The sequence below is a fragment of the Lycium ferocissimum genome, chromosome 12, assembly GCF_029784015.1.
Source record: "Lycium ferocissimum isolate CSIRO_LF1 chromosome 12, AGI_CSIRO_Lferr_CH_V1, whole genome shotgun sequence".
Lineage (NCBI taxonomy): Eukaryota > Viridiplantae > Streptophyta > Magnoliopsida > Solanales > Solanaceae > Lycium > Lycium ferocissimum.
In genome coordinates, this window is record NC_081353.1 from 34,639,796 (window position 1) to 34,662,122 (window position 22,327).

Genomic DNA, 22,327 nt, shown 5'->3' on the forward strand with positions numbered 1-22,327 from the left:
TTTTTAAAAATTTTTTTAAAAAAATTTTTTTTTGGGGGGGGGGGGGAAAAATTTTTTTTAAAAAAATTTTTTTTGGGGGGGAAAAATTTTTTTTTAAAAAAAATTTTTTTTTTAAAAAAAAAAAAGGGGAAAAAAAATTTTAAATTGGGAAAAAAATTTTTTTTTTTTTTCCCCTTTAAAAAAAAAATTTTCCCCAAAAAATTTCTTTTTAAAAAATTTTTCCCCCCCCTTTTCCCCTTTTTTTTTTTTAAAAATTTTTTTAAAAATTTTTTTTTTTTTTTTTTTTTTTTTTTTTTAAAAAAAACCCAAAAGGGGGGGAAAAAAAATTGGGAAAAAAAAAATTTTAAAACCCCCAAATTTTTTTTTTTGGGAAAAAAAAAAAGGGGAGAAAAGGGGGTTTTTAATTTAAAAATTAAATTTTAAAAAAAACCCAATTTTTTTTTAAAAAAAAATTTTTTAAAATTTTTTTTAAAATTTTAAAATTTTTAAATTTTTAAAAAAAAAATTAAAAACAAAAAAAAAAAAATTTTTTTAAAAAATTTTTTTTTTGGGGGGTTTTTTTTTTCCCCCTTTGGGTTTTTTTTAAAACCAAAAAAAAAAAATTTTTTTAAGTAAAAAAAATTTTCCCAAAAAAAAAAAAACCCTTTTTCCCCCAAATTTTTTAAAAAAAATTTTTTTTTTTTTTTTTAAAAAATTTTTTTTTTTTTCCAAAAAATTTTTTTTTTCCCAATTTTTTTTTTTTTTTAAAAAAAAAGGGGGGAAAAAAAAAAAAAAAATTTTTAAAAAATTTGAAAAAAAAAAAGGGTTTTTTTAAAAAAAAAAAAAAAGGGGGGAAAAAAAAAGGTTTTAAAACCGAAAAAAAAAAAAAATTTTTGGGGAAATTTTTTTTTAAAAAAGGGGTTTTTTTTTTTAAAAGGTTTTTTTTTCCCCCCTTAATTTTTTGGGGAAAAAATTTAAAAAAAAAAAAAAAAAGGGGGGAAAAACCCCCAAAAAAAAAAAAACCCCCCAAAAAAAAGGGGAAACCCAACCAAAAAAAAAAAAATTTTTTTAAGCCCCTTTTTTTTTTTAAAAGAAAAAAATTTTAAACCCCCCAAAAAAAAAAAAAGGGGGGGGGGGCCCCCAAGGCCCCGAACCCCCCCTTTTTTTTTTAAAAAAATTCCCCCCAAAAAATTTTTTTTCCCCTTTTGGCCCCCCCAAAAAAAATTTTTTTAAAACCCTAATTTTTTTCCCCCCAAAAAAAAAACCCCCCCCTTTTTTTTTTTCCCCCCCTTTTAAATTTTTTTTTTTTAAAAAAAAATTTAAAATTTTTTCCCAAATTTTTTTTTTTTTTAAAAAAAATCTTAAAAAAATTTTTTTTTTTAAAAAAAAAAACCCCCTTTGGGGGTTTTTTAAAAAAAAAAAAACCCCCCCCTTTTTTTTTTAAAAAAAAAAAAACCCCTTAAATTTTTAAAAAAAGGGGCCAACCCCCCAAAAAAACCCCCAAAATTTTAAAAAACCAAGTTTTTTTTTAAAAAAAAAAAAAATTTCCCAAAAAATTTCCCCCCCTTTTTTTAAAAAAAAAACCCCCCCCAAAAACCCCCCGGGAAAAAACCCCTTTTTTAAAAAAAAATTTCCCCCCTTTTTTTTTTTCCCCCTCCCCCCAAAATTTTTTCCCCCCCCCTTTACCCCCCCAAATTAAAACCCCCTTCCCCCCCCCAAAAAAAACCCCCCCAAAAACCCCCCCCCCCCCCTTTTTTAAACCCCAAAAAAACCCAAAAGGGGGGGTTTTTTTTTCCCCCCCCCCAAAAAAATTTTTTTGGGGAAAGGCCCCAAACCCCAAAAAATTTTCTTTTTTTTCCCCCGGGGGGGGAAAACCCCCCTTTTTAAATTTTTCCCCCAAAAGGGGGGTTTTTTTTTAAAAAAACCCCGGGTTTTTGAAGGGGCCCCGGGCCCCCCAAAAAAAGGGCCTTTCCCCCCCAAAAAAAACCCCCTTTTTTTTTTAAAAATTTTTTTTAACCTTTTTTTCCCTTGGTTTAAAAAAGGAAACCCCCAAAAAAAAAAAAAAACCCTTTTATTTTTTAAAAAAACCCCCCCTTTTTAAAACCCCCCTTTTTTTTTTTCCCCCCCAAAAAAAAATTTTTTTAAATTTTTAAAAAAAAAAAAAGGGAAAAAAAAATTTTTTTAAACAAATTTAAAAAATTTTTTAAAAAAATTTTTTTTAAAAAAATTTTAAAAAAAAGGGTTTATTTTTAAAATTTTTTAAAAAATTAAAAAATTTTTCCTAAAAAAATTTTTTTTTTTTCCCCCCCTTTTTAAATTTTTTTGTTTTTTTTTGGGGTTTTTTTGGTTTAAAAAAAATTTTTTTTTTTTTTCCCCAAAAAGGTCAAAAATTTTAAAAAAAAATTTTTTGGGTTAAAAATTTTTTTTTAAAAAAATTTTTAAAAAAAAAAAAAAAATTTTAAAGGGTTTTTTTTAAAACCAAATTAAAAACTTAAAAAAAATGGAAAAGAAATTTTTTTTCCCCCCCCAAAAAATTTCCCCCCCCTTTTTTTTTCCCCCCCCCGGGGAAAAGGGGGGGGGGGTTTTTTTAAATTTTTTTTAAAATTTGGGAAAAAAATTTTTTTTTTAAAAAATTTTTTTTTAAAAAATTTTTTCCCCAAAAAAAAAGGGTTTTAATTCAACCCCCAAAAAAAAACCAAAAAGGGTTTTTTTTTAAAAAATTTTTGGTTTTTTTTTTTTTCCCCCCCTTAAAAGAAAAAAAAAATTATTTTTTTTTTTAAAAAAACCCCCTTTTTCAAAATTAAAAAACAAAACCAAAAAAAATTTTTTTTTTTTTTAAATTTCCTTTTTTTAAGGAAACCAACCCCTTTTTCCTTTTTTTAAAAACCCCCCAAAAACCCCTCCCCCCCCCCCCCAAAAAAAAAAAAAACCCCCCCTTTGAAGAAAAAAAAAAACCCCCCCGGGTTAAAAAACAAAAAAAAAGTTTTTAAAAAAAAAATTTTTTTTTTTCCCCAAAAAAATTTTTTTTTTTTTTTTAAAAAAAAAAAAAATTTTTTCCCCAAAAAAAATTTTTTTTAAAAAACCCCCCTTTTTTTTTAAAAATTTTTTTTTTTTTTTTAAAAAAATTTAAAAAAAAAAATTTTTTCTAAAAAAAAAAAGGCCCCTTTTTAAAAAAAACCCAAAATTTCCCCTTTTAAAAAATTCAAATTCCAATTTTTTAAAAAAAAAAAAAAAAAACCCTTTAAAAAAAAAAAAACCCCCCCAAATTTTTTTAAAACCCAAAAAATTAAACCCCTTTCCCCCAAAAATTTTTTTAAAAATTTTTTTAAAACCCACCCCTTTTAAAAAAAAAAAAAAATTTTTTTCCCCTTTTTCTTTTTTTTTTTAAAATTTTTTTTAAAAAAAAGGGGGTTTTTTAAAAAACCTTTTTGGGGGAAAAAAAAAGGGAAAATCCCTTTTAAATTTTTAAACCCCCAAAAACCCAATTTTTTTTTTCCCAAAATTTTTTTTAAAATTTTTTTTTTTTTTTTCCCTTTTTTTTTTTTTCCCCCCTTTTTAAAAAAAAAATTTTTAAATTTAAAAAATTTTAAATTTTGGGGAAAAAAAAAAAATTTTTTAAGAAAAAAATTTTTTTCCCCAAAAAAAATTTTTTTTTTTTTTTAAAACCAAATTTTTTTGGGAAAAATAATTAAAAAAAAATTTTGCCCCCAAAAAAAAAACCCCCCCCTTTCCCCAAAAATTTTTAAACCCCCTTTTTTTTTTTCCCCAAAATTTTTTTTTCCCCCCCCAAAAACAAAAAAAATTTTTTTTTTTTTTGGGCCCCCCCCCCGGGCCTTTAAATTCCCCCCCAAAAAACCAAAAAAAAAAAAAAATTTTTTTTTCCCCCCAAAAAAAAAAAATTTAATTTTTAAAACCCCCCAAAAATTTTAAAAAATTTAAAAATTTTTTTTTTTAAAAAAAAACCCCCTTTGGAAAATTTTGTTTTTTTTTTTAAAAAAATTTCCCCCTTTTTTAAAAATTTTTTTTTTTTAATTAAAAAAAAGGCCCGGGGTTTTTAAAAAAAATTTTTTTTTTTAAAAAAAAAATTTTAAAAAAAAACCCCCTTTTTTTTTAAAAAAAATTAAAAATTTTTTTTTTTTTTTAAAAAAAATTTTTAAAAAAAAAAAAATTTTTTTTCTCCTTTTTTTTTTAAAAAACCTTTTAAAAAAATTTTTTTTTGGAATTTTTTGGGGGGTTTTTTTTTTTTTTCCCCCTTTTTTTTTTTTTTTTTAAAAAAAAAAAAGGGGGGGGTTTTTTTTTTAAAAAAAAAAAATTTTTTTTTTTTTAAAAAATTTAAAAATTTTTTTTTAAAAAAAAAAAAAATTTTTTTAAAAAATTTTTTTAAATTTTTTTTTCCCTTCCGGGGGCAAAAACCCCTTTCCCTTTTTTTTTTTGGGGTTTTTTTTTTTAAAAATTAAAAAATTTTTTTTTTTTAAAAATTTTTTTTGGATAAAAAATTTTCCAAAAAAAAAAAAATTTTTTAAAAAAAAAATTTTTCCAAAAAAAAAGTTTTTAAAAATTTTTTTTAAAAAAAAAAAAATTTTTCCCAAAAAAAAAAAATAAAATTTTTTTTTTAAAAAAAAAAAAATAAAAAAAAAAAAAGAACCCATGGTTATATAACCATAAAAAAAATTAAATTTTTGTAACCACAGATTTGGTAGCTTTTGTGTGGTTACTTATTTCACTAGTCAATGTGCCCGCGCGACGCGTGGTCTACAAATTACTTTTCTTAGAAATTTAATCAATAAGGATGATAAAAAGTTCAATAGTACTAAATTTAAAAAATAAAAAACTTTTATAGTTTTATAATGATTAATAGAGAGATACAATCCTCTTAATTGGGAAGAAACGTTAACTAATGTAGGTCCTCTCAGGGTCTCACTTTTTATGTAGAATTCGTGAATAACCTTTTTTATTAATAAAGAGATAAATTTGTTTTAGCATCTCTCTCATGTGATTCTTTTTTGGAATATTCCGCCCTAGACTAACTCTTATTTTGTTTTAGTGGAATAAATATGTGAGCGTGGAATTTTCTTTTTTATTACAGGTCAAAATGGATTTTTTTGAAATACCGAAATTAGTCAAAATGGATTTTTTTGAAATACAGAAATTAACACCTAATATTTTAGAAATTTTAATGTAAGCTTAGCTAAATTTTCCTTCTTGTGGGAAGCTAAATTGTAAGGCCCTTTAACGAAGGGTTTATCTGAATCTGGCATATCTCTGTCACGCGCGCGCGCACACACTCTGTTATGTCCCTCTAATTAAATTCTTACTATATGATATCACTAATTGTATATTTTCAAACTTATCAAATAAAATATTAGGATATCACTAATCGTAGATAATTTCCGCATGAACGTTGCCATAAATAGCTTTAGTATAGCACCTATGCCTAAAACAACCTGCGACCATAACAAAAATACCAATAGTACTATAGGATATTGGCAATTGTTGCTACACAAACAACAACATACCCAGTGAATACCACAATGTGATGAAACATATTTAACTAACAAACTAACGAACAAAAAAGTATAAAAGAAATGAAAACAAAAAGAAACAGAAACAAATGATTGCCAAATCAAACCACAAGATTGTAAAATTGGATTCAATGAAATAAAGACGTAGAATACAATGGAGATCTACTAAACTTGAAAGTACATTGCAATTTACAATTCCTCAGTAGTGGCAATTATTGTTTCGTACTCATAGAAATAAAAACTAATTTTTTTTTGTTTACTTCCTTGGCTGCCTTTATTTGATACCGCCTTGTAATTTTCTGAACATTTTAAAATATAGTCCAAAAAAAGAAAGAAGGTAAAAATAGAAAGCTCCACCTCTGTACAAAGGCGACCGTTTGTGAAACAATTTCGAAGCCTTCGTTGCCGGAAGACTTTCGTCGTAGTTGGAAAATGCCTTGTTTTCGACTTCGGTGGCGACTTGATGCCATCACCGGCGCCGGAAACTGACGTTATTCGTTAAAATTGTCATGATGAATACTCGCTTGTAACTCTTCCTTGTCTGAATCGCCGCTTCTCTCGCTCTTACTCAACTTCACGGCTCTATAAACAGAAGACATGTACTCCGGTATTTCTAGTGTAGAACGGTTTTCATAATTGATAGGACAGTTTTTGTTCACTATTAATAGAGCATTTGGATAAAGAACGAATAACAAATTTGTAGGGAAAACGATATAAAGGGCTGAAGGAGACGTTTCGGAAGGAAACAGTGGAGACATTTTGGGAGGAAACACTTAAAGAGACGGTAAGTGTTAGTTATGGTAAAATAAATAAAAATAATAGAAGAAAAATCAGAAAAGGGGGAAAAAGATAATGTAATTACTGATAACGGCGCACGCCACGTCACCGTACTTACGTCCCGTAATTATATATAGGCTAAAAAGGCTCAAACGATCCAACTATCGAAAATTACTATTTACGCCACTGTCATAATTGCTTACGCCATCAAACTATTTTTTAAACGATTCTCATTTCGCTTATCAATCCATGCGAAATGAACCGCTCATTTGTGCCACTCATCAATAATAATTATTTATTATCGTCTTCACTAAATGACTCATTCATGCCATTTTTCATTAACGCCTGCTTTATAATACCAAATATGACATGTGGCCTCCAATTAGAGGCTACGTCGTTTAATTAAATCAGCCTAATTTTAAATACCAAATAAATAAAAAATTCGATCCGTACACCTTACCCACCCACAACCAAAATCTAGTTGGAGGCCACGTGTCATATATACGTACGTAAAATCGCTTAATGAATACATGGTACGGAATATTTTAGTCATTTATCACGACATAAAATGAATAAACTATCAATGAAATGACATAAAACGAGTACCATTTCTCGGATTCGATAAGATAAATGAGCCCATTTCTATGGCTCAATTCAAGATAATGAGCCAAACTATCGACGAAAAGATAAATGAAGCCATTTTTATAATTGGATGGCGATATTTGACCTTTTTCCGTTATATATATACTAGAAAATTTAAACCTCATCGAACTTACAAAATAAGTAAATTAAATGAAAGGACCGTAAGACTTAAAATATGGAAAGAAATTGGGATAAAATGGAAATATTTATCTGAATAAAATTAAAATATTTTTTAGCTTTTATTTTAAAAAGATCTTAAGTAATTAAAGACGTTTTCAGTTATAATGGGTAAGATAACATTGCCAGTGAAGCTTTTTTTCCCTTCCATTGTCAGTCTGTACAAGTGATGGCAAAATTGATTTGTATTTTTTTGGGTTCAACTACGACAGAAGATAAGATTGTACTGCTTTCATTTAACTCCAAATATGTGAGTAGTACAAAAGAAGAAGCTGGTGAAAGCACTCAAAAAACATTTTCAAATATCACTTCAAAAATGAAACCTGTAGATTCATCATCATCTAAATAAAAGAAAAATATCCTCCATCTTATCTCACTATCAGAAAGGGCAAAAAGGAAAATCTGTCTTTAACAGGAAACCAATACAAGCATCTATCAAGCAAATAACATCATTTAACCCTTTTAATTTTTTTTTTAATCATACAAAGAGAAACTCGTGAAGAGTAATATACATATTAATATTATACTAATTAACGAAAAGAAAACACCTGTAAGTAGCTACCGAAAAAAATAAAATTTTGTACTCCTTGTACTAATGAAAGCTTTGAGGAATTCCGCTTCAATCTCTATTTCCTTTCTCCTTCAACATATCATTGTGCTGCTTATTTGGTACAAAATTTAGTGATAACCACAACTCCTTTTCGCCATAGTAACCGTAAAATGAAGAGGAGCATCATCCACAATGATAGGACAAGACACAATCTGGTGCAAAAGAAGCATTACCAGAAATTAGAACTTATAGATAACCGTAATCCAATATCAACAGGACACAACTTTTGCATTATTATGGACGGAACTGAACTTTCCATTATCTAAAGTTTCATGGTATCCGATATTTCTATCTCCTCATACTAAAAATTCTTATGGAACCAGCAATACATCCAAGCCATAGGTTCAAGAGATAAAGAACCGGTTAAATGATATCGACATTCCATTAAAATTGGCAAAAATACAACAAAAATAACCTCCCAAGAAAAAAGATCTAACAAAGAGAAACTTCCTAGTGTCTCTTCTTTTGTTGTAATGAAAATTCTCGTGCATTCTTGTTGTCAATATGCAATAGTTTCTATCTCAGTCTGAATTTAAAAAACACTCATCTTGATCTCACTATACATTCATAACAAATTGAATTGGAACACTCAATTCAGGGAATGCATACTAAGTGAAATCATAGTCATTGCAAATACCCTTCAGTTAACACTATGTTGCAATGGGCGAAATCAGAACTAATCTTGTACTTAGCTGATTTCCCAAAAAGTATTCAGAGTGTAAAAATGTCTTTTAATTTTTTTTAATTGCTCAGATGGAAAGCTTTGTAAGTTGCATTCTAGGATGTGATATAGAAGTGATCAATCATAAAACTTTGGTTCCGCTTCTAAGAAAGTTGTAATGGTGGATTAACTTGCTTCACCGTGTTCCTCTAAGTGTTTTTTAAAAAAAAAAATGTCAAATATGTTTCATGGAGCAAAAATACCATGAGAAATAATGATGAAAATACACTAAACATCAAAGCAGGTCTACCTTAGATATTATCCACAAAAGTTTCCGTCAAAGCACATCCGTTAGAATCTTATTGTTTGAAATGGAGAACACCTAAAAGCAAGCCTCAAGAAGATTGAACAAACATGTACTAAATAATAAACCATTTGAGATTCATTGGATCTCACAAAAAGGCACATTACCAAATTCATTGCTACAACCAACCTAATATTAATCAGAAATCAAGAATACTGGATAACAAAGATATATTATACTTTAAGGGCCAGATACATAGATACCCCCCTTGAACTTCTTTGCATATTTCAGATAACCATCAAAATAAAACCTATGATCACTTGAACAATTGATCTCTATTAACTGTACCTTTTTAACCCTTCAAAACCAACAGGGTAACAAACCTTTGGGATCTTTTCTGCACTTATTTTCTAATTTTTGACAACTACAATACATTTTCAAGACAAAGGTATTTTAATGATGGAGCAGAAAATTGGCAATTTTCACACAACTCGTTGCTTTGAGGGCAATAAAAATAACATCAAATTGAAAAGCAAAGAGACAATAAAGAGATACGGTCGAGAGCATTTGTTTTCAGGGGTCTTTTTTTTGAGTCGCACTTAATGAATGTATCAAAGCACATACTCAAAACAGACACCTGAAAGAGTGACAGAATGAATATAGCATTATTCAGAAACTTAGAGTGAAAAGCCGAAATATTTCATCTTCAAGTTCCAATAGAATCCCGAAACCCAGTTTCATGAGAACCAACCCATTATAAACATAGATTGCTTAGTAAAATCTACGGACGTCCATACAAAAAGGAAAAAGAGACTGACTTGTAAGAATAAGTACCTCTTTGTCCATTAGAATTTGACCATCGAATTTTTTTTGATAATTTTAAACATTAGAAAGGTCCTCAAACACCCCGGTCCTCTTGTGAGAGCCCCATTTTTATCGTCTTCTTGTTGGTTTCCTAAAAAAACAGTCGGCGCATCCTAACAAATCGGATTTTTCCAATAACTGTTTGAAGTAGAGTATGGGGTTTCCTTTTTTTTTTCTTTTTTCTTTTTTTTCATTTTTTTTTTCCAAAGGATAAGGGAGTCATAGAGCGAAGTTTAAGTAATTGGAAGAATTAGGAAATGGCTTAAGTAACTAAAACGCCCCGAATCCTCGCAAGACGCTTTTGAATCTTTACCCCCAAACTATCAATACGACTTCAAGACACCCTAAACCTCGCTTAAATGCGTTTTATTACACCCCCGAGCTCATGACCCGAGTGAGTGTAGTCACCGCGGGTCCACCGTAAAATAAGGCTTATGTGGCCTCCACGTGTAAAATATTAATGCCACATGGCATTTTCATCCTATGTGTCCTCCACATGTAGCAAATTGTTTTGAAAAAATGTAAAACTAATTTTTTTTATAAAAAAATCCGGAACAATGAAATATTTATTTTAAATCTGGAATATTTGATTTAAAAAAAAAACCGAAAAACTACATGCTTTAATTAAAATATCTGTAAAAAATGGATTTTTTTTTTTATATAAAAAATGAAAACTTGATATTTTTTTAAAAGTGTCCTAAAAAATCCAGATTTTCATGATTCTTTTAAGACACTTCTTTAAAAAAGAACTGGAAAAATTTTTTTTTAAAAATGTAGAAAACCCATTTTTTTAAAAAAAATAATCCCCCGAAAATTAGATTAGTTTTTAAATCTAGAAAAAAAAATTATCGCTTTTCCACTTTATTCTTAAAAAAAAATCGATCCCGCATTTTAAAAAAGTCCAGGTTTTTAACCAAAAATTCAATTTTTCAGATTATTTTTTAGAAAAATGAGTTTATTTAGTTTTCCAGATTGTTAAAAAGTCCAAGTTTTTTAATTAAAAATAAATAAATTTTTCAATTTTTTTTTTTTTTTTTAAATAACGGGTCTCTCAGTTTTCAAGATTTAAGAAGTTTCAAATTTTTTAATAAAAAATTCAGTCCAGATTTATTTAAAAAAAAAAAGAAGGGTTTTCCACATTTTAAAAAAAAAAATTAGTTTTTTCTGATTTTAAAAATTTATACTTTTTTTATGAATATTCCAAAATTGATTTTTCTTTTAAAAAAAAAAATCGACGTGGCACTCGTCACACGCCTGTTGGCGCGACTACACTTGTCGTGCCACGTGGCATATTTCGGGATGAATTAAACCCATTTTGTCAAGTTTAGTGGAATCGTCACAAGCATAATGTGACTAAAACAGAATTCGCGCTGTAGCCAAAAAGTTTTTACCACTTCTGCCCTTGGTAAATCGACAGGGAAATAGTTGAATGCGACAGAAGTTAGAGAAATTGGTTATGAAATGAAAAGTCACATACTGGCCAATTGGAGGAGTTTTGTGGGGCCCGGAGAAGATTTTTTAAGTTTCTATTGCAAAAAGTGCTGAAGTAAAGAGTTGTTGATTCAACTTGTTCATGCAATAACTTCTGAAGCAAAGAGGGGAAGAAGAACCGGAGAGAGACAGAGAGAGTGGGATAAGGGAAAATTGGTAAAGCGACATTTTTTATCCCAGATGTTATTTTATTTGATGGAGCGACGTTTCTGTTTATTGAACTTTTTCGAACTGTTTTTCCTATAGAAATTAATTGGCAAAAATGTAAAAATAGATAAATAAAACCCTGTGATTCTGTAATGCTTGGGATGCCACATTAGCGGACTAGTGTCCTGCTTTCATATATTCTTCTTCTTCTATTATAGAAATGGGAGTTGACGGGACAAACAAAGGACAAACATAGCTGTTCCAAATTGTACCTCATGCATTACATTTATTTTAGTTACTGATTTGTCCCTCTTAGTTGTGGGCCAATGTCTCCCACACTAAAGGTGACACGTGCTCCCTCACAAATTGCGGATTGTCACCAACTACTTTAGTTGGTGTCTTTTTCTTGCTTTTAGTATATATAATATACTTAGGACCTTCTCTTCTTTTGTATTTTAAAATCTTTTATTATTTTTGAAAGAACCTAATTATGTGATATAATTTTTACGGGAAAGTATGAAAATTATCTTGTCACTGAATTTTACATGTAATTGTATATGTCAAATTATTTTTTCAATTACAAGCATCTAAATAACTAAAAAAATTGATTTAATTAAAAATCAAATGACAAATATTTTTCAAAATAAAATCAGGTTTCAAATGTAAAGTAAAATAAGAGAAACAGAATAAATATTTAGTTAGGTGGAAAGGTTTTTGCAGATTAAGATTTGATCTCAATAATTCTTCACTATTTCATTCTCACACATTCAAAGACTCAATAACACTTATCATAACTCAACATTTCTGACTTTATGTTCAAATCCCACATTTCATCATTTGTTATGATGTTAATATAATAGAACTATTTTGTACCATACACTTGGTAAATAGTAAAGAAATGGGGTTGATTCTTTAAGCCATAATTTGTGACGTGTAAGGCCGTATGTTCGGGGATGAAATTACTTCTTAATTAAAAGGTTTTATTACTCCCTTCCTAATATTAATTGTTTGCATAGACTCTCTTGACAGTATATAATTGAGTTATTTATGACCGTAACATGTGCCCCTAAACGTTATCATAAATTAATATTAAATAATATTGTAGTTGAGTGGAAATTATTTCGCTTCAATATTTTTTCAAGACTTATTTTAATAAAAATATTCAGTGAATAGAAAAATGCAACAATGTCAACATAAAGGTATTAACAAAGATTTTTGACCAATATTGCTCTACGTTGTAAGCTTTTCCACTAAATAATGCATGAATTACTTCTATAAAGATATTTGCTTCCGCTATCATGGACAAAACCTCAATTTGCTATAGAGGCAAGATCATATATAATGATTCTTTTTAACAACTCAAAATTCCTACTAAAACACATATAATGAAGTTCAGATAGTGAAAACAATAGTCTCTAAGCTATTGTTAAATGCAAAGGGTAATTAATTAGTAGGATCTTCTACAAGCTTTAGAAAAGTCTAAGATAACATTAATATAGAAATGTTCCTTTTATTATCTTTAAGAAAAAAATCAAAACCAACCAACGAGGAGGGATAAGGGAGGTTGTGGGGGGTGGTGGGGGGGGGTGGAGGTTGAATTAGATATAGACTTCATTGTGATTATTCCTTTCCAAAAGTTATAAAAAGAAAGAACAATGAAAAGCCAACCAGAAACAAAACATACACCATGCCAAACCAGGTAAGAATTAAAATATCAAATTAGTTCCAATACAATACAGTAGAAGTTATTATAAAATATTTAGATGGATGACCAAAAGAAAATAACAGAATCAGAGAAGATGAATATCAAAATGATAATTAAGGTACTTGATTCCGTATAAATAAAGAGATCGACAAGCAAAGAAAATGTAAATCGTTGTTATAGTGACTTGCGATCTACAGTCAAAACTAGAGATGATTTGGGATGATCAATGGTGGGCTGCATCAATCTTTAAAAGATCTACTTAATTTTTGTAACTCTCAATTTTATGTAAAGAAATTAGAACAATTGTATATAATACTTTTATTTATGTTGTTATAGTTTAGTGACACTCGGTTATGATGCTTAGGTATATTATGTTACTTTAAGGGTTACCAACTTATTGAAAATTTTAAATTAAGCTAGAAATAAATTGTCTAATTAAATTCCTTTTCATGTTGGGCCGTGCAAAGCACGACATACCATACTAGTATATATATATATATATATATATATAGATGATTTCTCCATTATACCACACTCCACCCACCATACTACCCCTCGCCAACACCCACCCCCACCCCCACACCACCCATCCAACCATCACCACCAACCGCCTACTTATATTTTAAATTTCCTATTTTATCCTTTATCTTAGTTTTATAAATATATATATATATAATAGTTTGTTATTAAGAGTTAGGGTATTTTGGTAAACTTACACGTTATTATATAGTACCATACTGTCAAACCAAACAATAAAAATGTTATTAAATCACAACAAATGATAGAGTCTATCCAAATATTATATTCATTAATACAAAGACAAAACAATATACTATGATACTATATATAGTACCATACAGTCAAACCAAACAAAAAGTAGCTATTAAACCACAACAAACAATAGTGTCTATCCAAACATTCTATTCATTAATACAGTACAAAACAATATAGTACGATACTTTATATAGTACCATACAGTCAAACCAAACAATAAAGATGTTATTAAACGACAACAAATAATATAGTCTATCCAAACATTGTATTCATTAATACAAAGACAAAACAATATAATACGATACTATATATAGTGTCATACAGTCAAACCAAACAATAAATATGTTATTAAACCACAAAGAATCAATACAATACAGTCAAAACTCTCTATAATTGACATTCGTTATACCGGCCTAATTTTTTTCGGAACCGATTTTTCATGTTATTTTTTACTTCTCTATAACAGCATTCTACCTGTAACAGCAATGGCACTCATTATAGCGGTACACTCTTTGTAAAATTACCTCTCTATAACAGTCATACTCAATATTGTGTAATAATATTTTGTAGGAAATATATTAATATACAAAATATCAGGGGGTGTATCTAGCATAATAAATGGGGGTTCAATAGAACCCCTAACTTACGAGGCGGAGTATAAATTTATGTGCAAGAAATTATGAAAACTGTAATAAATAGTAGATATGAACCCATAACTTTGAAGATATAATGGATGCAATACTAAAAATCTTAAGGTTGAACTCCTAGAATTTAAATCCTGGATGCGCCTCTACAAAATATTAAAATATTTATATTAATCATTATTAATGTCATGCACATGGTAAATTTTAAGTACAAATATCTAAATTTAAAAAAAAAAAAATTATAGCACAAATCCCATCTCATAACACTAATCAAGCATAGGATGTTGTCTTTTGCCGGAAAAAAAAAATCCCCATAGGATGCTACCACTTATATGGAGTTTGATACAACATGTCGAATCCTTGAAACTTATACTGATGAAGAGATTATTGCACAAGTCATTGGAGTAAAAGAACAAGAGACATCGAATGCAGAAGGTGACAGCAAAATTGCTGATGAAGAACCTCAACCTAATGCTACTTGGGGTGAAATATAAGAGTCATCTCTTAAGCTCTTAGCCAGGAACCGACGCTATATGTATATTTCCGCTTCCTCCCTTAGAAAAATCTCAATTTGGCTCTTTAAAGAACTGATTGAATTAGATTTAGAGACATTTTAGTAATATTATTGCTTGATTTTAAAGAAAGCTCTTAGACAGCTAGCCTTTAAGGGAAAACTATTGAATTCCCTTTTACTGAAAGTTTAAAAAAAAATCTTCGTCAATTCAAGTGTAATATTATCACTAAGAGAGTAAAACTTACGAAACAACCTACAATTGTATAATTTTTACATCAAACTTGAAATATTAATTAATTAATTTTAAATGCATATGCTTAGATTTTAATCTTTTATCGGTACAATACGACTAGTTATGGATTTATGAGTAATTTATTAGTCTTTTCAATTTTTATTAATGAAATATGAAAATCAATTGAGATTTTAAATTAACAAGTATTTGTTTTCGTTTATAACATAAAGAGTACAGAAAAATACTTTTTGCATACTTTTGTTTATAACAACTAAATGAGATCTAAGCATGAAATGTCAGTATACATACATAACAACACTTCACTATAGCAGCCATGGATTTTTCGGACAAACACTGCCATTATAGAGAGATTTGACTGTATATTCAAACATTTTATTCATTGATACAGTCAAAAACAATGATACTATACAATATGAAGAAAAAAACAATTTGAAATGAGCACCAAACGTTTGGAAGTACCATTCAAGTTCCCCAAAGATAAAATTCAAGCAAAGATGAATTGATCAATCCAGATTTTTCTTTAAATAGTTACATTTGCCAGTCACACCCATCAACTGCAACTTATATGAGTGTAACCTAGGATTTTTTTCTTTTTTCATTTTTCCTCTGTACTTCATTTTACTAATACAATTGATATCAAATGACGAACAAACAAAAGAAAGTGGTTTTGTTGAACGGAACGCACCAATCTTACAAATGCTTCTGGATCATAGTAAGTGTCAATTTAGTCTTTTATTTTGGTTCAAAATAAGCGACAAAAATTAACTTTATTTTTTCTAGATTTGCCCTTATTAAGTGTTAAACAATCAGATCCCTTTGTGTCAAGTTAATGGCAATATGTAACTTTTAATTAAAGGTAGTTTAGTCAAAATACATATTTTTGTTTAGAAGTTATTTTCTTAGGGGCTAAAGGCTAAATGGATATTTATTTTGAATCGGATGGAATAACCTATGAAGCTTTTAAAATTAGCTTATTTTGAAAAGTGTTTTTCAAAAAAGTACTTTTGGTCAAAAGTTATTTGTGTTTGGCTAATTAATTTTAAAATACTTTTTAGTAGTAATTAGTGTTTGGTCAAGCTTTTCAAAATTATTTTTACATTATTTTCTCAAAAGTGCTTTTCAAAAAAAATACTTTTGGAAACGTTACTTTTTCTAGCTTCTTAAAAACATCTTCCGCTACTCCCCAGAATCACTTTATTTTTCTAAAAAAAAAATTGAACAAACATCTCACTTTTTAAAATTAAGCACCTTTTCGAAAGAAAAAAAAAATACTTTGACCACCTAAAAACTTGGTAGCTACTTTAGATTTGGTACTTCAGAATAAAATGAGTCAATATAATTGAATTTTTGGAGTGTGACACACCCCTTATAAATTTAATCAATAGCATTAATGAGATGATCATTTGACTAAATTACCCTATATCTTTTTCCAAACTTTTCTTAACGATTGAAAGAGTGAGTGTTGGGATATAGAAAAGCTCTTGAAAGGTACATTTTTTTGCGCGGAATGCCCCTTAAAGGCACTGGTCTTTAATTTTTGCCCCTCAAATAGGTGGTCTTTAATTTTGCCCTTCGCTAAAAACCCCTTGGTTTCGGGTTTGAACCCCCGCTTAGTCAAAAATAAAATTAAAAAAATTCGCAAGATAGAGTTTGGATTCGCAAAGCAGAGTTTTGCCTCAAACTCTATCTGATCAGGCAGAGTTTTGTCTTATACCTTAAGGTAGAGGTTTGCATTAAGGCCAATTTTTTTTTTTTAATTCAGTTAGAATTTTACAAAACTATGCCTCAAGGCCTAACTTTGTTATGAAACTCTGGCTTGCAAATTTTTTTAAAATTTTGATTGAGCCGGGTTCAAACCCCAAACCTCATGGTATTAGGCGAAGGGCAAAAATTAAAGATCACTAATTTGAGGGGATAAAATTAAAGACCAGTGCCTTTGAAGGGCAATCGTGCAAATGACCCTTGAAAAATAGGATAATTTTAGAAAAAATTAATTAATAACCTCTTATATTTTGAATAATTCACTTATTTTGGACCAAAAAAAAACCCTCAAAAATTCACTTATTTTAAACTGAAGGGAGTACTCCTTTATTCTTAACACGATGACAGGCATTCCAATGTCCAATGATGCTTAAGGTCAGTAAATACTAGTTCTGCTTATTGCTAATTTAAGCAAGGAGAAACGAATGCTACTCCTATTTTTTTTTTCATCCTTTTCTTAAAAACACGGATTTTTCTACTATATCATTTATGGGTCTAATTAATGAAATTCACAGGTAAATGAAAACTCTCAAATAGAGGATTTTTATTTCGACTGTTAACACGATATTAAAGGACAACTACTACAGAAAGTATGTGTTCCAATATAAGAACGGGTACTACAAAAAGTAGGGGTGTCAATGGTTTTTCAAAAACCGATTGAACCGACCGAATTGTACCTCACCGACCCGATTTTTAGGTTCTTTGTAATAAAACTGAAGGTTTTAAAATAAATCAATAACCGTATCGAATAATTAGGGTGGGTCTTTTATTTTATAAAAAATACCGAACCGAATAAATACATATGTAGAAATATATTTTATGTATCATAATTTTTGATACATAGATTTAGATATTTTGTCCTTGGGCCTTGCCTTGGGATGAATTTAAATGGAGAGGGCTATAATTAAAACTTAAACCTACCCGTCAACTCTATTGAAACAAAATACATAAAATCTCGAACACTAGTATACGATAATATCATCAACTGATCCGGAAGACGAAAAGGTTTGTTTTCTCCTATTCTTTTTGTTTATATTCTTTCTAAATTTTTAAAGTTCTTACTCCAATTAGCAATGGTAGTAACTACATAAAACTTCATATTGCAAATTCTTTAACTAATTTTTAGTGCAATTACCCTACCTATATGACAATTATTTATATAGTTCTACTTTTCAATAATTTCTTATGATAAAAATATTCTTTAAACAACAATTATCATGTCTTGATACAATTGTTGGCTTGCTGCCTTGCTACGGCCTGCAAGATCCATCAATCCAATGTACAGTTCTAGTTTTTAATAATTTTTAATATTGTTTTAGAAGCAACGAATATACGTATTTATAATGTAGTGTGTTCCATATAAGTAGATATAGCTGTATTTGTGAGATTCATCAATAATGTAGTGTTTTCAGTTTGTTTCTTCCATCACTCTTTAATCCTTGTTTTTTGTATTGCAATAGGTGATTTTTCAAAAAAAAAAAAAAAAAAAAAAACAAAAACAAAAATTTACTGAACCGTACCGATACCGAAGAAAAACCGATTTCATTGGGATGGTTTTCAAAAGTTTAATTTTGATTATATATAGTAAAGTAACCGAAAAATTGATATGGTATAAATTTTTGTATTATAGAAATTTTGATTATATATAGTAAAGCTACCTTCAAGGCAGAGTTTTGCCTTATACCATAAGGTAGAGGTTTGCATTAAGGCCAAATTTTTTTTATTCAGTTAGAATTTTACAAAACTATGCCATAAGGCCTAACTTTGTTATGAAACTCTGCCTAGTGATTTTTTTTTTATTGAGCCTGGTTCAAACCCCAAACCTCATGGTATTAGGTGAAGAGCAAAAATTAAAGACCATTAATTTGAGGGGATAAAATTAAAGACCAAAGGCCTTTGAAGGGCAATCGTGCAAATGACCCTTGAAAATAGGATAATTTTAGAAAAATTTAATTAATAACCTCTTATATTTTGAACAATTCACTTATTTTGAACCAAAAAAAAAATCTCAAATATTCACTTATTTTAAACTAGAGGGAGTACTCCTTTATTCTTAACATGATGACTAGGCATTCCAATGTCCAATGATGCTTAAGGTCAGTAAATACTAGTTCTGCTTCTTGCTAATTTAAGCAAGGAGAAACGAATGCTACTCCTATTTTTTTTTCATCCTTTTTCTTAAAAACACGGATTTTTCTACCGTATCATTTATGGGTCTAACTAATGAAACTCACAGGTAAATGAAAACTCTCAAATAGAGGATTTTTATTTCGACCATATTTCGATTGTTAACACGATATTAAATGACAACTACTACAAAGAGTCTGTGTTCCGGTATAAGAACGGGTACTATGAAAAGTAGCACGATTATTAACACGATATTAAATGACAACTGCTACAAAGAGTATGTATTCCCGTATAAGAACGGGTACTATGAAAAGTAGCAATGTCAATGGTTTTTCAAAAATCGGTTGAACCGACCGAACTGCACCTCACCGACCCAATTTTTAGGTTCTTTTTAATAAAATCGAAGGTTTTAAAATAAATCAATAATTGTGCCGAATAATTAGGGTGGGTCTTTTATTTTAAAAAATACCGAACCGAACCAAATAAATACATATGTAGAAATATATTTTATATATCATAATTTTTTATACATAGCTTTAGATATTTTGTCCTCGGGCCTTGCCTTGGGATGAATTTAAATGGAGAGGGTTATAATTAAAACTTAAACCTACCGATCGACCCTATTGAAACAAAATACATAATATCTCAAACACTAGTACACGAGAATATCATCAAGTGCTCCGGAAGACGAAAAGGTTTCGTCTGTTTCTCCTCTTGTTTTTGTTTATATTCTTTCTAAATTTTTGAAGTTCTTATTCCAATTAGCAATGGTAGTAACTATATAAAACTTCATATTGCAAATTCTTTAACTAATTTTTAGTACAATTACCCTACCTATATGACAATTATTTATATAGTTCTACTTTTCAATAGTTTCTTATGATAAAAATATTCTTTAAACACCAATTATCATGTCTTGACACAATTGTTGGCTTCCGCCTTGCTACCTGCAAGATCCATCAATCCAATGTACAGTTCTAATTTTTAATATTGTTTTAGAAGCAACGAATATACGTATTCATAGTGTAGTGTGTTCCATATAAGTTATAAGTAGATATAGTAGTATTTGTGAGATTCATCAATAATGTAGTGTTTTCAGTTTGTTTCTTCCATCACCCTTTAATCCTTGTTTTTTGTATTGCATTAGGTGATTTTTCAAAAAAAAAAAAACGAAATTAACCGAACCGTACCGATATCGAAGAAAAACCGATCTCATTGGGATGGTTTTCAAAAGTTTAATTTTGATTATATATAGTAAAGTAATTGAAAAATCGATATGCTATAAATTTTTGCAAAAAACCGGTCGAACTGAACCATTGACACCACTAACAAAAAGTATTACACGGCCATGATTGTAAGCTTTAAATTATATTGCTTGTTAAACTATGTGAGTTGCGTAAAAAGTAGGATAGGCAGTGGCAAACGAAAACAGATTCTTGGATCTTCAAGACCAATTTGGAGTGATCATACGTGGATAATCCGTATTGGTTTATAAAAAAGCATTTTTTCAATTTTCTCATATTCGGTTGGTCGAAATTGTTAGAAAACATTGTCTTTAGGAAAATAAATTTCTTAAAATGATTTCCTTAATGGAAATAGAGAAAACAAATTTCACAAGTGGCATTCGACGTTGATTGTCACTTCTCCACCTTCGAATGCACCTCACCTTCACCCAACATTCATCCAAATTAAAACTACTACAAAGTTGGCGTGAACCTATATATAAACCTCTAGGTTCACCCTTGTATAGTAGTTGAAAACTTCATAAAAGATGCGGAAATTTTGAACTAAGCACAAAACTCTATGAAAGATTCATGAAGTCTTGGAAACTTCATGAAAAACTTGTGAAATTCAAATTATTATAGTTCAAAAATCCATAAAATTCCTGGAACAGCTGTAAGCCTGTAATTGATCACTAATTTTTAATGGGCAATTTGCACGATTGCCCTTATTCAGGGGTGGTATTTATTTTTGCCCCTCAAATTGCTGATCTTTAATTTTTGCCCTTCGCCTAAAAAAATCCTGAGTTCAGGGTTCAAACCCCCGCTTAGTCAAATTTAAAAAAAAAATCGCAATGCAGAGTTTGTCTTAAGGCTTACCCTTAAGGCAGACTTTGCATGAAGCTCTACCTTAGACGGAAGAGTTTGTCTTGAGGCATAAGGCAAACTCTCCCTTAAGCTAGAGTACCTTGTGAATCCAAACTCTGTCTTGTGATTTTATTTTATTTTTAATTTTTGATTGAGCGGAGTTCGATCTCGGAACATCAGGGTATTTCGGTCACTTTTTTAAGCGAATGGCAAAATTTAATGACCAACAATTTGAGGGCCAAAAAGTAAAAACCAATACCTTTGAAGGTCAATCAGCGCAAAAAAATGATTTTAATAACTTTTTAATTGGTGGCAAAACATTAAATTTAAAGTGGCTAACACGCCCAATACTTACGGTATTATGCCTCTCTTGGTCATATCCAACTGTCGCATGAATAAACAATGTAACTTAGAGTTCTGGTTTAGCTAACCAAAATAACCATCTTGATAACTATTGGCTTTGAATAATCAAATAATTTGAATGTATTGTCTTTGCATGAACATTTAGTAGTATTGTGTTTGCATTAAAACAGCTGAGTATATATATACCCGGTGGTTCAAAAATAGAAGACCCCAAAAATAACCCATGTTTTTGCCAAAATTCAAACCGCAAAACATTAAGGTATAAGAGACGAGTCCATTATCCAAATTGTCACTCAACTATCTGAAATTAATTAGTAAAGTTATATTTTTTTCGTTTGTAACAAAAGCGTTACTTTACTATGCCTGTATCACTCAGAAGATCACTCAACATACCAAAATACTTATTTTACCTTCAAAACTATCAACTTTTGGCCGTTTTTAAAATACCAATTTTACTTTCAAAACTGACCTTTGCCCTTTTTGTTAAACTTTCTAACTATTATGATAGTTTTCTCCTTTTAATATCACTTATAGAACAAATAAATCTTATTTATAAAGTAAAAAGGTGCAAAAAATATTCAAGCATATATAACGCTGAAAAAAATAAAATACTCGAGCATAGTATAAAAATATTAATTACAGTAACTTGTTCGGATCAGTCATTTTGATAATAACAAAAAAAACTCAAAAAAAAAAAAAATTACACAATCGTGAACACTAATAGACAATAAAAGCTTCAAAACAAATGTGATTCTTGTCACCATCTCCACATTTTCCCCAACAATTTATGTTTAGATGTACTTTGTAAACAAGTCTCTCAGATTTCATTGGATATAGCTGACTGAAAAGAGTATATTTCAATATTACATTAAATATTGAAATATCATTTTTACCCAGTGATTAAGAAAACTAGAGATTTTGGCTC

General features: G+C 29.0%; 1 protein-coding gene and 1 non-coding gene across 2 annotated transcripts in view; one reads left to right on the forward strand and one right to left on the reverse strand.

Annotated features, from left to right (window-relative positions):
- The window catches only part of LOC132039878 (myosin-binding protein 7), a 50,542-nt gene that overhangs the window by 10,258 nt on the left and 17,957 nt on the right, over positions 1-22,327 (forward strand). The window lies entirely within an intron of this gene.
- On the reverse strand, positions 7,317-7,420 carry LOC132041304 (small nucleolar RNA snoR97). Its single transcript, XR_009410999.1, has one exon. It is a non-coding gene; the product is annotated as a small nucleolar RNA snoR97 (small nucleolar RNA).